The following is a 19621-nucleotide window of genomic DNA, read 5'->3' as shown; positions in this document are numbered from 1 at the left end:
CTTGTGTTTCAGGTCAGAAACCCATCTGAAAGAGCTAGAGAGGCTATTCCTTGTTGATATCTACCACCTGGTTGAATCCCATCCATCACAGGTCTGGTCCCTATTCCCTGACTGCCTTGTGACTGACCAGGAGCACTTCGGTGTTGTCTGGATCTCACCTCAATTTATTTGCCCTCATCCAGTCCATTCCTGTAAACAGACAAAGTGTCAATAGCAAGAATAAATCTTGACATTTGTTACAGCAGACTACCCATTTCTGTGGGTCAAGTAGGGCATGCAAAAAGTTTTTTTTTCAAACTAGGAGAAGGGTTTACATATGTATCACAATTTTTCCAAACAGAGGGGAAGTTCTCATGTGAGAGAATGTGCATGTGCATAACTCCATAAATACAGGTTGCCTTGTTTCATTGTCCACAGATTTATCAGCATGGAGAAGTGGTTTAGAAGGAGATTGTGTTTGGATGAAGATAACTCTCCAGCTGCAGCCCAGCTAATCCAATTGACTTACATGCATTTATGCGGCCTTATCCTTGTGGCGATTGGTTGGATCCTGTGCATTACTGCAACAGGAGCTGATGAATGGAGAGTGTGGCATTCAAATAATGTGCCTGGCATCAGCACCAGAAAGCTCTGGGTTGGGATCTGGAGAGTCTGTTTCATGGTAGACCTTCATGATGGCGAGCCTATGAAGAAGCATTGCCTGGAATTCCTGGAGCAATATGGGACCCTCCCAAAGGAAATTTTTATTGCACAGGACTTGATGTCTTTAGCTAGTGTTGTACTAGCCTTGGCTATAGCTTTTATAGCTTTTGCTTTGTGGAATGTTTTCAACAATGTAAGACAGAAAAATGTTTTGCTTGTTTTTTTCAGGGTTGGGGGAGTTCTAACTTTTCTGTCAGGTCTCACCATTCTTCTCCCACTTTTGTGGAATATGTATTCTGTACTAGTAAATGAAGGGATTGAGTTTCCCCAAACTTTTCATTTGCCTTATCTTCCGCATAAACAAACTATTGGTTTTGCCATATATGTAGGGTTTTTTGCTTCAGGATTCCTGCTGTCAAGTTCATTATTTATTCTTAGTAAGAAATATCAGATTATGTCCAATAGAGTACAGCCTATAATTATGGTCATTCCAAAGCCATCGACCAGTAGCAGTGGCACTGAGATCTGTATCCATTGTGGATCATTTGTATCAGTTGATAAAAGCACATCTGAAGAAGAGAATTTTAATGGTTAAAAGACATATTGCCGGGATGTTGATATTTTAAATGGTAGCTGTTTCTATTGTGTGCTGATTCCCAAAATTGTATTGAGCTGTTTCTGTTTTCATTTTGTGTTAACAATACGTTTACATGTAGAATCAATTGTTTTTAACTAGATAAATTAAAAATTAATTGTGGCTTTGTTTTGTTTTGTTTTTTCAAGTGAGTGTAAGAGAGACAACTAAACTGTAGCCAAGCGCTTATGCTTTAGACAACTCTTTACAAGTACCTAATATTATGTAGTCCTTTTCATGCTTTCCACATCACAAAACCCTTGCTCCTTTCTGGTCTGCCACAGCAGGATGGAACTGGAGAAGATTAAGGGAACACTCTAGGATAGAGTTACACAAGCAATTTCCAGACAACACAGGTCAAACCTATAAACTTTCCCTGTAAGAGCTGAGAATATACCTTATGTACAGCACTTGGAAATTCAACTTTCAGACTCCTCCAGTCAACCATAACCATTGGTCATTCTCCCATACTGATCCTGGAAACTACACTCCAAACATATCTTTCCCAAGCAGTGGCTTTAACGCTTTGGTTCCTTTGCAGTGAAAACAACAACAGCAGTGATTGATTTGGAAATGCAAGCAGTTTTGTATGCCTGCTGGTGTTTTAATTGTTACTGATGTTTTAATGAACCCTAGATGAATCCCTAATGAACCCTAGATGGGTGGGTGGATGGGTTGGTTTGGGGGGAAATTGGAATAACATGCAATGATTTTTATTTCATAAAACATACAAAATCCAGTAGCAACTTTGAGAACAACTGGCTTATTCTTTCATGAATATTAGCCAACATCTTCAGTTAGAATTACTTATTTTGTGACCAAATAAAAGATTGCATTAAATGTGTGATTTCACTGGGGATGGCTGTCAGCCACTGGTGAGGAGAAATGTCATGGCTAGGGTGGTGTCTGAAAACTAATAACCTACAACCAACAACTGTAAAATAATAATAATGAGGAGGAGGAGGAGATGGAAACTGATCTCTTTTTTGCCCAGGATGCACACATGCTTACTTCAAAGGGCTTTCTGCTTATCCCTATACACCCAGTTTTTCAATGAAATAAGAAGCATCAGAGAATTTCTGGGATACCCAAAAATGAACAGAGAGCTCACATGCAGATCCTGTGTCCACCAGCTGTTCACCCAAATCAAGAAGGACAGCCTTCAGCAAAGGATCTTTAAATATGTTGCTGAAGGCTTTCATGACCTGACTCACTGGGTTGCTGTGAGTTTTTCAGGCTGTATGGCTATATTCCAGAGCATCTTCTCCTGATATTTTACCCACATCTATGGCAGACACCCTCCGAGGTTGAGGCCTGCCATAGATGTGGGCAAAATATCAGGAGAGAATGCTTCCGGAACATGACCAGCCCAGAAAATGCACAGCAACCCAGATCTTTAAATACTTCCATTCACATGAACATAAGTAAGCTTTAGGATGCCAGAATATACATTGAACTTTCTAAAGATGCCATGGTCAGGTTGACTGTATGTCTTTCTAAGATTTTTTGACTGCCAACCCCCGAAATAACGAGACTACACACAAGTGATTGGATTTAAATATGAGCAACTTTTATTTATTGTTACCTGTTTAACTTTGACTGGATCTCAATCTATGGATCTTGAACTTGGTGGCAAAGCCGAGGTCTGGCCCACCCCTCGGCTAGTTAGGGCAAATCACCCGGGTCCCCTGGACACCCAATCTAGGCAACCTCTGAAGGAAATGGGTCAGAGAAGTCTCTCTCAGTGTATCTGAGACCATATTTTATTTATTTCTAGGCCATTATAATTCCCCTCACCTCATCAAATTGAATCTTAGGTGAGTGTATTAGTTAATGTCCTTCACCCCTGAAGGGGGTGCCTGGGGCGTATACAATTTTTAGTTTTTCCTAACTGATTATCGCCACGGATTGGGGGCAGATGTCTATTTAGTCCCCATCCCCCACCAAGTCCTCACCAAGGCTCTAAAACCATCCTCCATTCACCAGCCTCCCTTCACCAAACATGTTGGTAAAGTCAGAAAGATGGATACCATCTGTTTCAAAAAATTGAGTCTCAGAACAGGTCAAAAACATAGTGTAGCCGGCGACCCCCCTTTCTCTTGGGTCCGCACAAAAAACCTGGCTCTCATCGTGATTTAGCCAGCTTCCGGACATCAGCATCATCATGCCACGCATGGCAAGGAATCATTGATGACCGGGACCTCTGATGGGCTCTAAAAAGCAGCCTCCCTTCACCAAACATGTTGGTAAAGTCAGAAAGATGGATACCATCTTTTTCAAAAATTGAGTCTTAGAACAGGTCAAAAACAGTGTAGCCAGCAAGCCCCCTTTCACTCGGGTCCGCACACAAAACCTGGCTCTCATCTTGATTTAGCCAGCTTCCGGACATCACCTTCGTCATGCCGCCCACGGCAAGGAATCATTGATGACCGGGACCTCTAATGGGCTCTAAAAAGCAGCCTCCCTTCACTAAACATGTTGGTAAAGTCAGAAAGATGGATACCATCTTTTTCAAAAATTGAGTCTTAGAACAGGTCAAAAACAGTGTAGCCAGCAAGCCCCCTTTCACTCGGGTCCGCACACAAAACCTGGCTCTCATCTTGATTTAGCCAGCTTCTGGACATCACCTTCGTCATGCCACCCATGGCAAGGAATCATTGATGACCGGGACATCTGATGGGCTCTAAAAGCAGTCTCCATCAACCAAACATGTTGGTAAAGTCGGAAAGATGGATACCATCTGTTTCACAAATTGAGTCTTAGAAAGGGCCAAAAACATAGTGTAGCCAGCGAGCCCCCTTTCTCTTGGGTCCGCACAAAAAACCTGGCTCTCATCTTGATTTAGCCAGCTTCCGGACATCACCGTCATCATGCCACCCAGGGCATGGAATCATTGATGACGGGGACATCTGATGGGGATTCACCCCTGCCGCAACAACAAAAGGGGGGTGCAATCATCCCAACCTCATCATCATGCATCTCTTCATTGAACTGAGACCATGAACAAAGTCTGAAATGGTCGTCATGTGTACTCCAGTGAGCCTTACGCTCCTCTCTGTGGGCATAGCAGTGGCACTATACCAAAAAGTGAATGGACCTCCATATATGGCCAGAACAAATATTTAGACACAAGTTAGCTGTTGAAAGAAAATGACAAAAATGTCTATCTTTGAGTAGGTTGTAATTGTGATTCTCTCGGGGTTGAATCATATTCCGCCTGATCAATACATCTTGGGGCGGCCCCGATGGATATAAATATATCTCAAGTTGTGTATCTCTAGCCCTAAAGAAGGGCATTAATGACCATTGTCCAACCATTATTTGTTAGCTGGCCATCATTGTGGCAAGAAAAGGCATCAAAAATAAATAAATAGAAGACCCCTTGAATATAGCTTGAGTGATGGCCCTAAGCGTGTAGGTGCTCGTGTCACATCCTTCATGTTGGAGGCCTTCATCATCGTGAATGTTTTAGGGGTTCTGACAGGGTTCCAAAGCTTTTGCAGGGGCACAATGGTAAGCTCATAGCATTTGTATTATTATCATTTAATCATGCTGTCCAACGTGGTGCTATTGTCTAAAGCACCTACCAATATGCGGGACATGCAACCTGCTAATGACTCATCCCTTTATCTATTTAATCATCTGAACAAATATAATTTGAATGACATGGTGTAGAATATCAAAACACTCATTGTCTCAGGAATTATGGATAACATAATTTGCCATACTGTTGTAATGAAGGCCAGAGGCATTAGTCAGATTCTTGGCTTGAGCTCAGGGGGTTAACTATAGGTAAATGTAACTCTTGGAACTTAGGTGTCCACTTTAAGTCCATCTATGTCGATTGAAATAAATCCCCAATGGTAACCCTGGAGCCTCAGAGGCCATCAGTAAACATGGTGTTGCATCTAACCATGTCACCGAAATGAGAGACTATTGAGTTTTAAATTCCCTATAACAAGCCAAGGTCAGTTGTTGAAACGTGTCCTTCTGACTAAATAGAGCAACCGTGTGCGTAAAATGGCATCATAACATAAAAGGCTCAGCCTGACACCACCACTTTCGAACAATTTTATCTATAGTTCTATAAATAACACTCAGGGCATGGTTAGGCCGCCTAAATATAAGACCCCAACCAACGGGTTTGCAAACTGAAGGGGGGGGGGCACACAAAATAACAATGGAAAGGGCCAATCTTTATATCAGAAAATGTATAATGCCCCCCATTTTCATTAATTATTGTTATTGGCCCGTGTGCTGCGGCCGTATTGTGCAGCCTTAAATCTCCCTCCCCCTCCCCTCTCTTTTCTCAATATTATTGCATCAGCCCCATGGCTGGGCCCCTTTACAAAGGGAGGGAGGAGCGGGGCTCTCTCTCAAAGTATACTGTCTTTCGGGATGAGAAGTAAGCCCCAGTACCGGAAGCTAATAATTGGAAATTGTGATTTATAGGGGTTAAATATCTGCAAACTGAGTGTCTGCAACCCGTTGCTTTGGAACCATGTCTAATGGTGGGAAAGCAGTTATCCGCTAAGCTGGTTATAATAGGCTATAATCTGGGAGTGAGGCAACAGCTGGTCAAGTAACATTTAGTCAGATACAACTATGTCTTTGATCCCTGGACCAGGCTTTTTTCTAAGTGCTGGGTGTCTGCACGTTCGGTACCTGTTGATGTGGATGCCTCATCAGCCAATATGGGCTGGGTGCAGCATGTGATTGAGTGTGGGGTGGTTCTGTGACCGCTGTGTGTCTGAGCTCGACATCTTTGGACGATGTGACGGTATGGTCAGCCTCTGAAGCAGAAACACAGAAAAGAAAAATCTTAAACACTGATGTCTTGTATGCCTGCCCACCGGGCCAGGAGACCGCTGGGGGTAGTATCACCATTTTTTTTTGAAGAGCCTCTACCTGGCCAAAGGAGGGCCAAGACCATGCGAGGAAATGTCTTCATCCTGTGATGGTGCAAGAGCGAGAAACGGAAGGTGCTTTTTTGCTGTTTCCTTCACCGGGCCCCTGCCCTTTTGGACCCCCCAACATTTATCTTGGCCGACATCCTGTACAGCTAAACAAATTAATAGTTGGGTATGGTAGTAAATAATTTATGGTCATATTGGAGCCTGAGTTAAATCACTACCAAACCACAGCTGTATTCAACTAAGTGCAGTGTGCTCACCGCCCCACGTTGATTTGTATTGAGATGATAAAACTATAATACAACAACAATGATTGGCCATAATAATGGATAACCCAGCACTGTCTCGAATGAACCCTGGGATTTTATTTATTTATTTATATAAGCAACCATTATTATCTACTGGCTATGTTTGTAGCTACATAGCGTCATAAAATCACAGAGTTGGAAGAGACCTCGGGGACCATCCAGGCCAATCTCCTGATCATTATTGTTTAACTTGTAAAAAGTAAGTCACTTCTGGTATGAGAGAACTGAGTGTGTGATGATTTAGTGGCTGCTGGCACCCAGGTTCGACCTCTCTGGAAGTTGCCGTGCTTTGGTCAGCTTCTAAAACAGAATATATAGGAGAGAAAAGCCCAAACATAGATGCCTTACATGCCCGGCCTATGGGCCGGGAGGTATCTGGGGATGATATCCGCCTTTGCATATTAGGAGCATCAACACAGGCCAGAAGGGCATCGAAACTTTTGATGAAACACCTTCATATCCTGAAGATGACTCATTGGCTTTTAGCCGGGTCCTTAGCCTTTGGACCCAGGACATTTCTCTTGGGCAAAGTCCTGTAAAAATAACACAACAAGGGTGGGTACGTTACTTATTAACATCGCAGTCACCCGGTGACATGAATTGTATAACTTACAACCACTGCTGTAGTCAGCCACATGTCACCCATTCCCATCCAGCTTCGTTATTTGTCAAAGGGAAGAACCTTTGACAAGAAAACAATGTTTAGTTATAATAATGGGTAATCCAGAACTGTCTATTACAATTTTATATTGTCTAAGTAAGGTTAACTGAACTTTATTAATATTTATGTATCAATTAATATATGATCATAGAATCATAGAGTTGGAAGAGACCCCATGGGCCATGCAGTCCGATCTCCTGTCGAGAAAACAGAATAAGGAATTGAAAAAACATCACCGGTATGGCCCCCCAACCTTTGTTTAAAATTCTTTAAAAAAGGAACCTCAGCTGCACCCTGGAGCAGAGAGTTCCACTGTTAAACAGCCCTTGATATCAGGAAGCTCTTCCTACTGTCAAGATGGATTTTTTGTTTTATAGTTTGAAGCCCATATGACTGGCTTCAGTGACCAGGAGAAACTTTATTTCATAATATTGTGAATGTTCATTACTCATTATTGTTGACATTTCAATTCCTCCCCTTGTTTAGGAAGCTTTTGACTTTAAGGTGTTGTAGAGATGGTCAACAATAAATGAATAAATAAATAAATAAACTAAACTTAAAATAAAAGCCTTAGTTAGCCACATCGGCTGACTGCATAGCTATAACTGTATGTGCGTAGAAATATTATATTATATTATTGTTTTTATTTATTTGGTCATGTCAGGGACGACTTGAGAAACTGCAAGTCGCTTCTGGTGTGAGAGAATCAGCCATCCACCAGGATGCTGTCCAATGGACGCCCAGCTGATTTCATGTTTCACCATCATAGCGGGAGGCCCCTCTCATGTCCCTGCATGAGGAGCTGGACCTGGCAGAGGGAGCTCATCAGCCTATACCCAGATTAGAACCTGTAACCTGTCGATCTTTAGTCCTAGGCACAGGGGTCCCAGGCACAGGGATGTGTGTTTTTAAACCAACATATGGTTGTAACAAAAGATATTAACATGTGTTGTGGCTAGTTTATCCACAACTTAAACAGTAAAACATGGTAATTGGTGTAATTCATCTTCACCTATGAGCTGTCCAATCAGCTTAGGCCGTGCAGCCCCTGTGTCATTAAGTGGCTGTGTTGGCATCAGCCACTCACCATAAAATGTCTGCTGGCCCTGGGGCTATATCTGACTAAATATATATAAGATGGCCAAGTGGCCATGATAGGCAACTCTAAGTTGTTGTATCAGCTGGCTGAGTGCCTCCATCCTTGTGGACATATAATAAATTATTGTTGAACTAATAGAGATGTGTGGGCAATGCAGAAAATGGCCGCCAGCCATGCTGTCACCTGAGGCTCAAATAGGGACAAAATGGCCGCTGGGTCCAAGATGGCCACTGGGGCCTCCCAGTTAAAATGGCCACCAGCCATGTAGCCAAAATGGCTGAGGAGAATGATGCTGGCTCCCAGGTCTGTATCAATATGAACCAGCTGGGTAGCCAAACAGGTGGAAATGAGAAAGTGGTGCCCTGTAGGAGGAAGGGCGTGCCCTGACAAGCCCTTCCAAGAAATTAAATAATTAAATAATAAATAAAATAAATAAAATGGGGAGGGGGAAAGAGCCCCCACACACACAATTCATCCAACACCCCTGAGGGCAGCAAGAAAGGCCTCTTTTGCAGAGGGAAAGCAAACAGGAATATCCCAGCAGGCTCCGATTCAGGAGCTGGTGAAGGGCCTGGGCCACAAATGCCGGAGGCTCCCAGCAGCCAAACCCTCAGCCATGAGGAAGAGGTGGCTGGGAGAACCTTGGGGGCATCGCGCGCGTGCGCACGTGGAGGAAGCCCCAAATGCAGTCCCTCACCCAGCCATAGAGATGGCTGGGAGAACCTTGGGGGCATCGTGCACGCGCGCTGGAAGGGAGGCCCAAACGCAGCCTCTCACCCGGCCATCGGGTGAGTGGGAGACAGAGGAAGGTATGGAGGGGAAAAAATTGAGGCCCCAAAGCAACCACCGGCCCTGGATGCCCATGCAAAAGCAGGGCCAGGGCATAGGAGGAATGGTAGGAGGGGGAGGGGGGCTGAAGCAGGACCACCTCCCACCTGGGCCCCAAGACAGACCACCTGTTGACCTTCCTCATCGACGATCAGCTTCAGAATGAGGAAGGGGGCTGGCCAGAGCAGAGAGCCTGACTCCGCCCCCTTCCAGATGGTTCCGACCGGAGCTAGGATTCACTCCTTCGTGAGTGGAGTCAAACTGCTTCACCTCCACAGCTCGCAGTGGAGGTAAAGCTTCTTGTGCTCTTAGAAGTCTGTGGCTGTGTTCAGAATTTATCATGGCACCAATGGCTCTTGATTTGAGATGGATCAGTCTTGTGATAAGACTTCTGAAGAAGTTTTAATTTGAAAAGTAATGCAAAGGCGGAGGGAGGGGGAGTTGTTTTATTGGTGCACTAATAGTGTTTTATAATTAATTCTAAAGGAACTATTTATTTATTTATTTATTTTCAGCATTTCTACCCCGTCCTTCTCAGAAGGGGGACTCAGGATGGCTTACCACAATTTGAGGCCATTAAATATAACAAAGCAATATAACAACAATTAAAACAATAAATAGAACATTAATTTAAACAATAACCACCGTATCACCATTCCAGTCAAATTCCATATCCAAAGCGCTATTTATGCCTGCTGCCCAAAAGCCTGGTCCCAGAACCATGATTTCAATTTCTTCCTAAAAGACAGGAGGGATGAAGCTGATCTTAACTCGTTAGGAAGCGAGTTCCACAGGCGGAGGGCTACACCCGGGAAGGCCCTGTCTCTCGTCCCCGCCAGACGTATTTGAGACGCTGGTGGGAGCGAGAGCAGGGTCTCCCCGGATGGTCTTAAACTGCAAGGTGGGAAATAGTGGGAGATGCGTTTGGACAAGTAAGGTGGGCCAGAACCGTATACAGCTTTATAGGTCAAGACCAGCACTTTGAATTGAGTTCGGAAGTGGAGCGCCAGCCAGTGGAGCTTACACAACAAGGTGGTGTGTTCCCTGTATATTGCTCCAGTTAGTAATCTGGCTGCAGCCTGTTGGATTAGTTGAAGTTTTCAAACAGTCCTCAAAAGCAGTCCCATGTAGAGTGCATTGCAGTAATCTATTCGGGATGTAACAAGAGCCTGGACCACTGTTGCCAGATCAGACTTCCCAAGGTATGGGTACAGCTGGCGCACTAGCTTTAGCTATGCAAAAGCTCCCCTGGCCATCGCTGAAACCTGGGGTTCCAGGCTCAGCAATGAATCCAGGATCACTCCCAAGCTGCAAACCTGCATTTTTAGGGCGAGTGTAACCCCATCCAACACAGGCTGTAACCCTATGCCCTGTTTGGTCTTTCGACTGACTAGGAGGACCTCCATCTTGTCTGGATTCAATTTCAATTTGTTAGCCCTCATCTAGTCCAACACAGCGGCCAAACACCGGGTCAAAGTCTGAACAGCCTCCTTAGTAACGGATGGGAAGGAGTGACAGATTTGGACGTCATCTGTGTACAGATGACATCATACTCCAAAACTTCGGATGATCTCCCCCAGCGGCTTCATGCAGATGTTAAACAACATCGGGGACAGTACTGAACCCTGAGGGACTCCACAAGACAATGGTTGTGGAGTCAAACAGGTGTCACCCAATAACATCTTCTGGGACCATTCCTCCAGAAAGGAGGATATTTACAAAGCATCTTGACATAACTTGGTTAAGTTTTATGTTCTTTTCACTTCTAAAATGACTTTTAAAGCAACACAAATGAAATAAATTGTAATGTTTCACATAGTTTAGAAGACAATTTAATTTGGGAGAAAAGCAATGAATTATCATCATAATATCAAGTAGGGAAAATGAATCATTGTGAGGGAAAAAATTCTAGGACCTGTGCAACTTCACAGGAGCAGTAGAAAAGTAAATGATCCAAGGCCATTATGTCGATGTGGCACATGCTGTCTTATACAAGATCAGTTTCTGTCCGTCTAGCTTGGAACTGGCAAGGACTCTCCAAGCTTTCAAACACAGAATGCTATTTGCATAATCTGTCCCTTAGATAGCAAGATACTGGAACTGCAGGTCCTCTGAGTGCAAAATATATACACCCATTAAATGGCTTTCAAAGGATTTCCATTTCCCTTCATGGTTGAGAAATCAGCATCCCTTTCAAGAGTTCTCTATTGACTACACTTACTTTTTCTGCAAAAAAATTCAAAATGCAAATTATGTCCCCCACATTACATTGCATTCTACTGCATTATTGTAAAATCAGCACTCATTATTGTATGTATTTTAATGCACATCATTCAGAATAAAATTATAGAAGAGTGAAATATAAATAAATAAATTATATGGGTTCAAAGCAGATTACTGTTCACTAAGCAGATCTTCTAGTTGAATATATGTGGCAATCAAGAAATAAGTGACCTGAAGAGGAGGAGGAGAGAAAGCAAGAGAGACACGGTAAAGATATGTAATATATGATTTGAGCCTAAGAAAAAACAATACGGTTCTCCATAATGTACATGGAATTATCAGAATAGGAGGCAATCTCATGAGATAGGATCTCTAGCTGACGCAGCTCCATCAGGAACCTGTCCAGGCTCAGGTTCAGGACTTTGTTGGAGGAAGTGTGCAAATTATGTCCCTCACATCACCTTGCATTCAACTGCATTCTTGTAAATTCAGCACTCATTATTGTGTGTATTTTTTGTTTGAGGGGCATACACTGGCATTGCTGGTGGGAGTTGTGAATTTTAAGTTCATTATAAGATTTAATTATTCCAAAAACCTTCAATTTAAACAGTTGTAAAGGATCCTAGGTGGTGCCTACCTAGTCTTCTTCGGGCAGATAATAACAGGTTTGTTTTTTGTTTTTGTTTTGTTTTTTAAAAAACTGAAGACTTTGCAATATCATGGTAGCTTGATCAGTAATAGCTCAAGGATAGAAAGATGCTATTTCTCTCTAGTGTATTGATTTCATTGCTGAACCAGCCTTACTGTAAAGAAGTCCCTTCTCATGTTCAATCAAAATCTACATTTCTATAACTTAAAACCATTAGACTTGGCCCTACCCTCTGAGAAAGGTTTTGCCCTCTCCTTTATGTGCCAGCCCTCAAGCTGAACATGAGCAGCTCCTACAACCTCTCTTCATTATGTTTTATTCTCATATCTCTCACCATCTCCAAACCTGTTCCAACTTGTCAATATTTTTCATAAATGAAGAATCCAGAACAGAAGATATCACTTCAGATGAGGCCTGACTAGTGTAGAATATAGAGTGACTGTTATTTTCCTAGACTAGGAAACCATGTTCTACTAATACAGGTTAAAATAGCAAGTGCAAACTTCATGGCAGCATTTTTTTAAAAAAAATGGGAGGAGTTTAAGATGAATGAAGCTATTCACTAAATTCCCCATTACATAAACTTGCAAAATGTTAATAGCGAGCTAAGGTGGCAGATTGAGGCCAATCATTTTGCCCTTCTCTTTTGTCATCTTCATCCTGTGATCTTCATCTGTAATCATGTCTGCTTCATTTCTAGAAAATAGACATCGTTGTTTGGGTAAATGTTCTCAGTGAAGCAAACTCTTTGTGCTATGATGAACTGACTCTGTTGGAGGTGATGGTGACAGACTTGAATTATTCATTTTATCCTGACAGCACTTTTATCATTGACACTTTGCACTAATGAGCAAGAAAATCAGAGAAGCAAGCAAATGATTCCCATAGTGATTTCAGCTTAAAGCAGAATGTTTCAATAGTTGTTTGTTGTCTCTCAATGTGTGTCTTCAAGCCCCCTTATCATTGTTCAGGTATTTCATAGGGTTTTCTTAGGCAAAGACTACCCAAAGGTGGCTTTGCTAATTCCTTCCTCTGAAATTCAGCCTATGGCAATAGGTATTCCTTGGTAGTCTCCAAGTTTTAATCAAAGCTGACAAAGCTTAGTTTCCAAGATCAGATGAGATCATGTGTTTTCGGCCTCTAGATGTAGAATAGTTTAAATCTCTGCTTCTTAAACTGTGGGTCCTGACTCCAAATTGTGTCCCCTAAGCTCAATGTTGAGATCATGGAAATGTTGGCAAGAGTAAAAGGCTTCTGAATTGCATGCATTTATACAAATCTATTAGCAATAATGTGCAGTGTATAGTGTATTCTGCAGAAAATGCTTCAACTGTACTCTATGAACAGGAAAATCAGCCTGTTTAGTGAGCCTTGAAAATACCAATTTATTATCAGTAAATGTTTAATTTTATAGCTATTTTATATACCTATATACTGGGGTCATGTAAAAATTTCTCAGGTGAAAAGGAATCATAAATGGAAAATGCTTCTGTTTTAAATTCTGATTTAAATGACCAAGAATCGTTCTTCAATGGGTGAGTCATTGATTTGAAAAAGAGATAAAACATGCATGTGGCATGAGTGCTTAAAGAATTTAAAATACTGTGAAAGGTTTTCAGGAGAGTTCAGACTATTGATCCCGGGTATGAGGTTCATATGTACAATAATACATCAAATTTAATTGTGCATTTGGTACATTTATATCCTGCCTTCCTTCCAAGCAGCTGAAAGTAACATAGGTTAGGAATGGGAAATGAGCAGGTTATGGGCCACTTGTGTCCTGAAGATGATTTTTAAGCATCCACAAACTGCATAATTCTGTATGCTTATTGTTCTGTATGCTCTGGGACTTTCTGTCTAATAACATATATGGATTTATGTGACTATCACCCCAGAATTGTACTTAGAAATGTACAGTAACCAGTAAAATTAGTACAAAGTCTGTATAATATTTTATGACCGCCTGACTAAGAGAGAACATGAAATAGCTTTATTTGCCCCAGCTCAAGCTTTAGCCCAGTTGAGTGTTCAATGTAAATGCCAGAAATAGTCTTGCTTGGCAGTTGTGAATACATAATAATCAATATATGATTTTGGGAGACAATGGTGTAAACCTTCAGTATAGAAATTCATTGTGTGACCTTGGATAAATCACCACAATTATCTCAGCTTCAGAAGACCGTGATGACAACCCTCCTTTGACCAAGTCCTGCCAGGAAGTCCCTATGATGGCTTATTAGTCAGAAATAACTTGGTGTGTAAGAAGACACATAATAAATTTATGATTTATTTGACATCTATAGAGAGAGAAAGAGGGAATGACAAATGAAAGTGTCACCGTGTCTTACAATATTGATAAAGAGTTCCATATCCTTTCTGGAATCTGCTGGTAAAAACATAGAAGAGCTGCATGTTATATGTGCATCACTGAGGTCATAGCACAAATCTCTTTTTGAGTTCTCTGTCTTAATGTAGATTGGGGCAAACAACTGTGGCAGATCTGGGAGCCAATTTCCTCCATTCCATTTTGAAAAATGAATGGCTTGTTTCAAAAATACTGGGGGTGAGGTAGCACTACTTAAAAGATTGATCCTGTACACTTCCTTTTGTGAAGACCAGAAAAGATACAGCCTGAGTAGTTGAAAGGGGTGAAGATCATAAAAACAGTCTATAAACCCACCTTCCCTTGCTGCATTTGACTTATTCACTCTTTCTGGTGACTGAATTTAAGCAGCTAGCAAAGCATGCATATGATCTGATGGGTATCTTGTAGGCCTGGGTAACAACGGAAAAATTTGTTTCTAAAATCGATTTGTATTTGGGGGTTTTTTTTGTTTCGATATTTAAAATAATTACAAAATTTTCCTTTTAAAAAGTTCGATATTTACGAAATTTCGTAAATGGTAAAAAATTAACGAATCGATTTCCGAAACAATAACGAATTGATTCGTTAATGGCGGACGCGACCGCGAAATACGCTAAAAAACCTCCAAAACCTTCTGAAGCTTCCCTCTCCCTCTGTTGTTGACTGTTGGTGTGATATTATATTTTTTTTCACTAATTAAACCATAAAACTGGCCCAGACATGCGGAAATAATAACGAAACGACCTCAAAACAATAACGAAACAAATACAATATCAAAATACGAAGCATTTACAAAACGTTTTTGAAAATTCGTTTTTTTAATAATTGCTCCAGAATGGTTCGTTATCGTTTTGTAATTGAAAAAATTAACGAATTATTAACGAATTACGAATTAACGAAACGAAACCGCCCAGCCCTAGTATCTTGTGTAGCTCACTGCCACCATTGCCCCTTTAATCTCCATCACACGACTGCATCTGCTGTCCCACTGCTATTGGCACTAACATTATACTGAGAATCAGAGTTCACATGTTGTCCCCTAGTCTACTCTTCCAAAGCACATCTGCTTCTAATCTCTTTGGCATTCAGCTGGGGAGAAAGGTCTGCTGGGGAAAAAGAAATGTTAAAGGGGACATATGTAAGTGCACACATCCATCCCAGAACAATCTGTTTCCCAATAACTTGCGAAATAAGGGTGCAGATTCCAGGGAAAAGATAGCATCATACTACACCTTTTACATATCACTTCCTCATCTCCCTAAAGCAAGAGTGTCAGATTTGGAAAAGAAGAGTGTCCGATCTATACCATTTATTTCATCAATGTTTGCTTACTAGGCCTGGGTAACAACGGAAAAATTTGTTTCTAAAATCGATTCGTTTTTTGGGGTTTTTTGCGTTTCGATATTTAAAAGAATTCCGATTTTTTTTTTAAAAAAGTTTGATATTTACGAAATTTCGTAAATGGTAAAAAAATTACAAAACAATAATGAAACAATAATGAATCGATTCGTTAATGGCGGACGCAACCGCGCAATACGCTAAAAAACCTCCAAATGGAACTTCTGAAGCTTCCCTCTCCCTCTGTTGTTGACTGTTGGTGTGATATTATAATTTTTTTTTCACTAATTAAACAAAAAACAACTATAAAACTTGCCCCAGACATGCGGAAATAATAACGAAACTACCTCAAACCAATAACAAAACGAATACATAACAAAATACGAAGCATTTATGAAACGAATTGAAAAATTCGTTTCGTTTTTAAGTTGCTCCAGAATGGTTCGTTATCGCTTCGTTAACAAAAAAAATAACGAATTACGAATTAACGAAACGAAACTGCCCAGCCCTATTGCTTACCAGAGGTTTCCATGGTCCAAAGTGCTGAGAAAGGCTGACCTGATCAATTACCTGTGTCATGGGAAAAGTTTGATATCCTTCCCAAGACCTTAGCTTCTCAGACTGTCTCTAACCTTTGAAGAAATGAATTCATCTTAACCTATAGCCTTTATCTTGACAATAATGACACTGACAATAATGGCCATGGTTAGTTTACTTCACAGCCACTTCATTTTCAGCCGTATTTGTTACCTTCTTACAGCAGTACAGGTACTCACCAATATTTCATTTTTTTAAAAAAATGTGACCTCATAATCCCATACTTAATCCTAACCTACTTCAGCACATGGAGAACAGAAATTAATGATTGAGTAGAATTATAAAAGCAGTAGACTCAGGTAGCTTGCACAATGGAATAGGTTGTCCTTAAGTGTCCCCATCTGTCCCCAGAGTTGATGTGCAAAACCTTCTCTAACCAAAGAAGTAAAAAAATGGATTTGTCAAACTGTATTCATGTTACGCTGTCATTTCCCAATACTGCTCTTTTGGAACAAAGGAGGACAAGGACAAGATTGCTTTAAAACCCCTGGGGAGAACTTGATGACAAAAATCTCAGGGAAAAGCAGCACCTTTCTAAACAAATTCACTCCCTATGGAGAGATGTAGAGCAGTTGATCTTCTCATGCAAAATCCTACCTAAGTGCAACCATCGTTGATTACATCCTGTTGATGAGAGAATGCTAAAACACCTTGCATTTTGTCATTATGTGGTGGCAGGAAAATGACAAGTGTTGACAAGTATCTATTTGTTGTTTCCAGAATTTGCATTAAATATGACATGTGTACTTTAAGCTATTATGTCTTCATGCTTTTTAATCAATCATCCATCGGTTTCCAAGTTAATTCTATATCAATAAAAACCTGCCCCGATCTGTGACTTATTTGCCACCAACACAGGTCTCGGATAGTGATGTCTGTTGCAATCAGATCCTTGTTTGATACTTTTAATGCCCTGAGGAAGATTTTAGGCTTAAGCTACTATTAAAATTTGCAAATGCACACCTTGTGAAGATCATATCTGCCTTGAACATGAATAGTTTGTACTAAAGATGACAAGACAGCAGACTGCATGTTGACATACTGGGTAATTAGCAACCACTGAACCCATTTTAGGGTGAGTTCATACTTTCCAGTTAAGTAACAGCTGACACAGGATATGTGACAGGGAATCTGTACAGCTTTAATTCTTCCTATCATGGTTGCCAGTCCTGGATAATTGCTTCATGTGATAAGAAGTAATGAGTCATGCTACCTTTCAGTAGACGCTTACTTCTTGGGAGGAGAGCAATGTCCAATCTCGATAAAATAGTAAAGAGTAGAGACATCAGACTGGCAACAAAGATCCGCCTAGTCAAAGCCATGGTATTCCCTGTAGTAACCTACGGATGTGAGAGCTGGACCTTAGGGAAGGCTGAGCGAAGGAAGATCGATGCTTTTGAGCTGTGGTGTTGGAGGAAAGTGCTGAGAGTGCCTTGGACTGCGAGAAGATCCAACCAGTCCATCCTCCAGGAAATAAAGCCCGACTGCTCACTGGAGGGAAAGATACTAGAGACAAAGTTGAAGTACTTTGGCCACATCATGAGGAGACAGGAAAGCCTAGAGAAGACAATTATGCTGGGGAAAGTGGAAGGCAAAAGGAAGAGGGGCCGACCAAGGGCAAGATGGATGGATGGCATCCTTGAAGTGACTGGACTGACCTTGAAGGAGCTGGGGGTGGTAACGGCCGACAGGGCTGGTCCACGAGGGCTGGTCCACGAGGTCACGAAGAGTCGGAGACGACTGAACAAATGAACAACAAACCTTTCAGTATGAAAATTGATGACACCAGTTGAACATTTTAAGGCTATCATAGAGTGATAATAATTACTCTATGAGGTTAGCTCTGGCCATATGAAGACAACTGAATAAGTAGTCTTATTGCTTCAGTGAGAGGACTTGAGATCAGGGAACCCAATATTTCCAACTTCATGGAGATAGGTGAGAAAAGAAAAGAATGCGAGAAAAGAAAAGCCTTTTCCACAGTCCCTTGTTTACCATGACCTTCCCATCACAAACAAAGAGAGGGAACAGTTTAAAACAGTGTGACCAACACTTCTTTGTATTGGGCTCATAGTAAGTGACCAGAAAACCTTTATATCCAAAGCTTTATTTGTTTCTAGTATGCCATATATCTTACACTGACTCACCTACTTCATCTCTCTCTCTAGGCATAAACATAAACATAAACAAGTGAAGTACTTTAGAGAAGTTTGTTTGCTTACATCTCATATAATGTTGGAAAGATACTTTAGGGGGATCTTCCATAGAAAACTGGTGAGAAATAAAGATGTGTTTTGCAAATATTGTAGGACTACACTTACTAGGATTCTTCAGCAGTGGTTGGGTTATTTCTGACTATGATTGAGGTGTGCTGAGGAAGATTGGAAAATGCAGTTGAACTACTTCTGGAGCATTGAATCATTCTCAGCTCTAGCACAAGATGTTGGCTAGAAGATACAAGCCAAGGAAGCCCTTCAAGTAAGCAGCCAAAGCTCTAGCAATTTTCTATATTTTATTCCCAAATGAGGTGAATTCAATTATAGAATAGAAGCTGACTAGTACAGTGAATTACTTGCTTCCATATTTTCTAGTTTGATTAGTTATCTCAGGTCATGTCAACAGCTGCCTGTCTCAAAACTTCCCTTTTGCAATATAAAACTATTAAGGGTCTGGCTTTCACAAATAAATACAGTGGTTTAGAAGTGGACCATTTTGTGTTTGTTTTTGCTTAGCTCCTGAATGAAGAAAAAGGAGATATGCTGCAATTTTCTCAATAGCATTGTAAGGCAGCAAAAAAATTAAAGCTGAAATATCAGTACGTTCAGAGTGTGTGATAGAATTGAGGAAGGTATTGTATCAGTGACCATGGCAGCCACTAGTGATGGAAAGAATATTTAAGTATGCAGAAATGGTTTTAAAAGAAAACTCATGATTCAAGCGTGATTGCTTATATTGTTTTCTGCATTGAAAAATTGTTTCCTGTAAACAAAATGTTGTAACTGGGAAGATTTTTTGTGAAATAGATTTTTCTGCACATGACAAACCTTCTAACAAACCTGAAAAAAATGTTCAGTATTTTAGAATGTGTGTGTATGCATATGTATGTACACACACACACACACACACACAAACTTTGAAGAAAATAAATTATTATTATTATTGTTGTTATTATTATCATTATCATTGGTATAACAACTTTATTTATACCTCACCCCATCTCTCCCCCCCCCCCCCCAAAAAAAGGGGGATTTGGAGCAGCTTACAGCCATGAAATTAAACATATTAGATAATATAATCAAAATACATAACATCAAATTAAGATAAAACAAAAATAACATAAAACAATTAGATTTAGAGTTTGCAC

At 40.9% G+C, this 19621-nt stretch overlaps 1 pseudogene; it reads left to right on the top strand.

Annotated features, from left to right (window-relative positions):
• The first annotated feature begins 316 nt into the window (after window positions 1-316).
• LOC137096568 (claudin-34-like) lies at window positions 317-1237 on the top strand (annotated as a pseudogene).
• Window positions 1238-19621: the final 18384 nt, after the last annotated feature.

The sequence above is a fragment of the Anolis sagrei genome, chromosome 3 (assembly GCF_037176765.1).
Source record: "Anolis sagrei isolate rAnoSag1 chromosome 3, rAnoSag1.mat, whole genome shotgun sequence".
Taxonomy (NCBI): domain Eukaryota; kingdom Metazoa; phylum Chordata; class Lepidosauria; order Squamata; family Dactyloidae; genus Anolis; species Anolis sagrei.
Note: the sequence above shows the minus strand (reverse complement) of the source record. Positions and strands in the feature narration are given on the sequence as shown.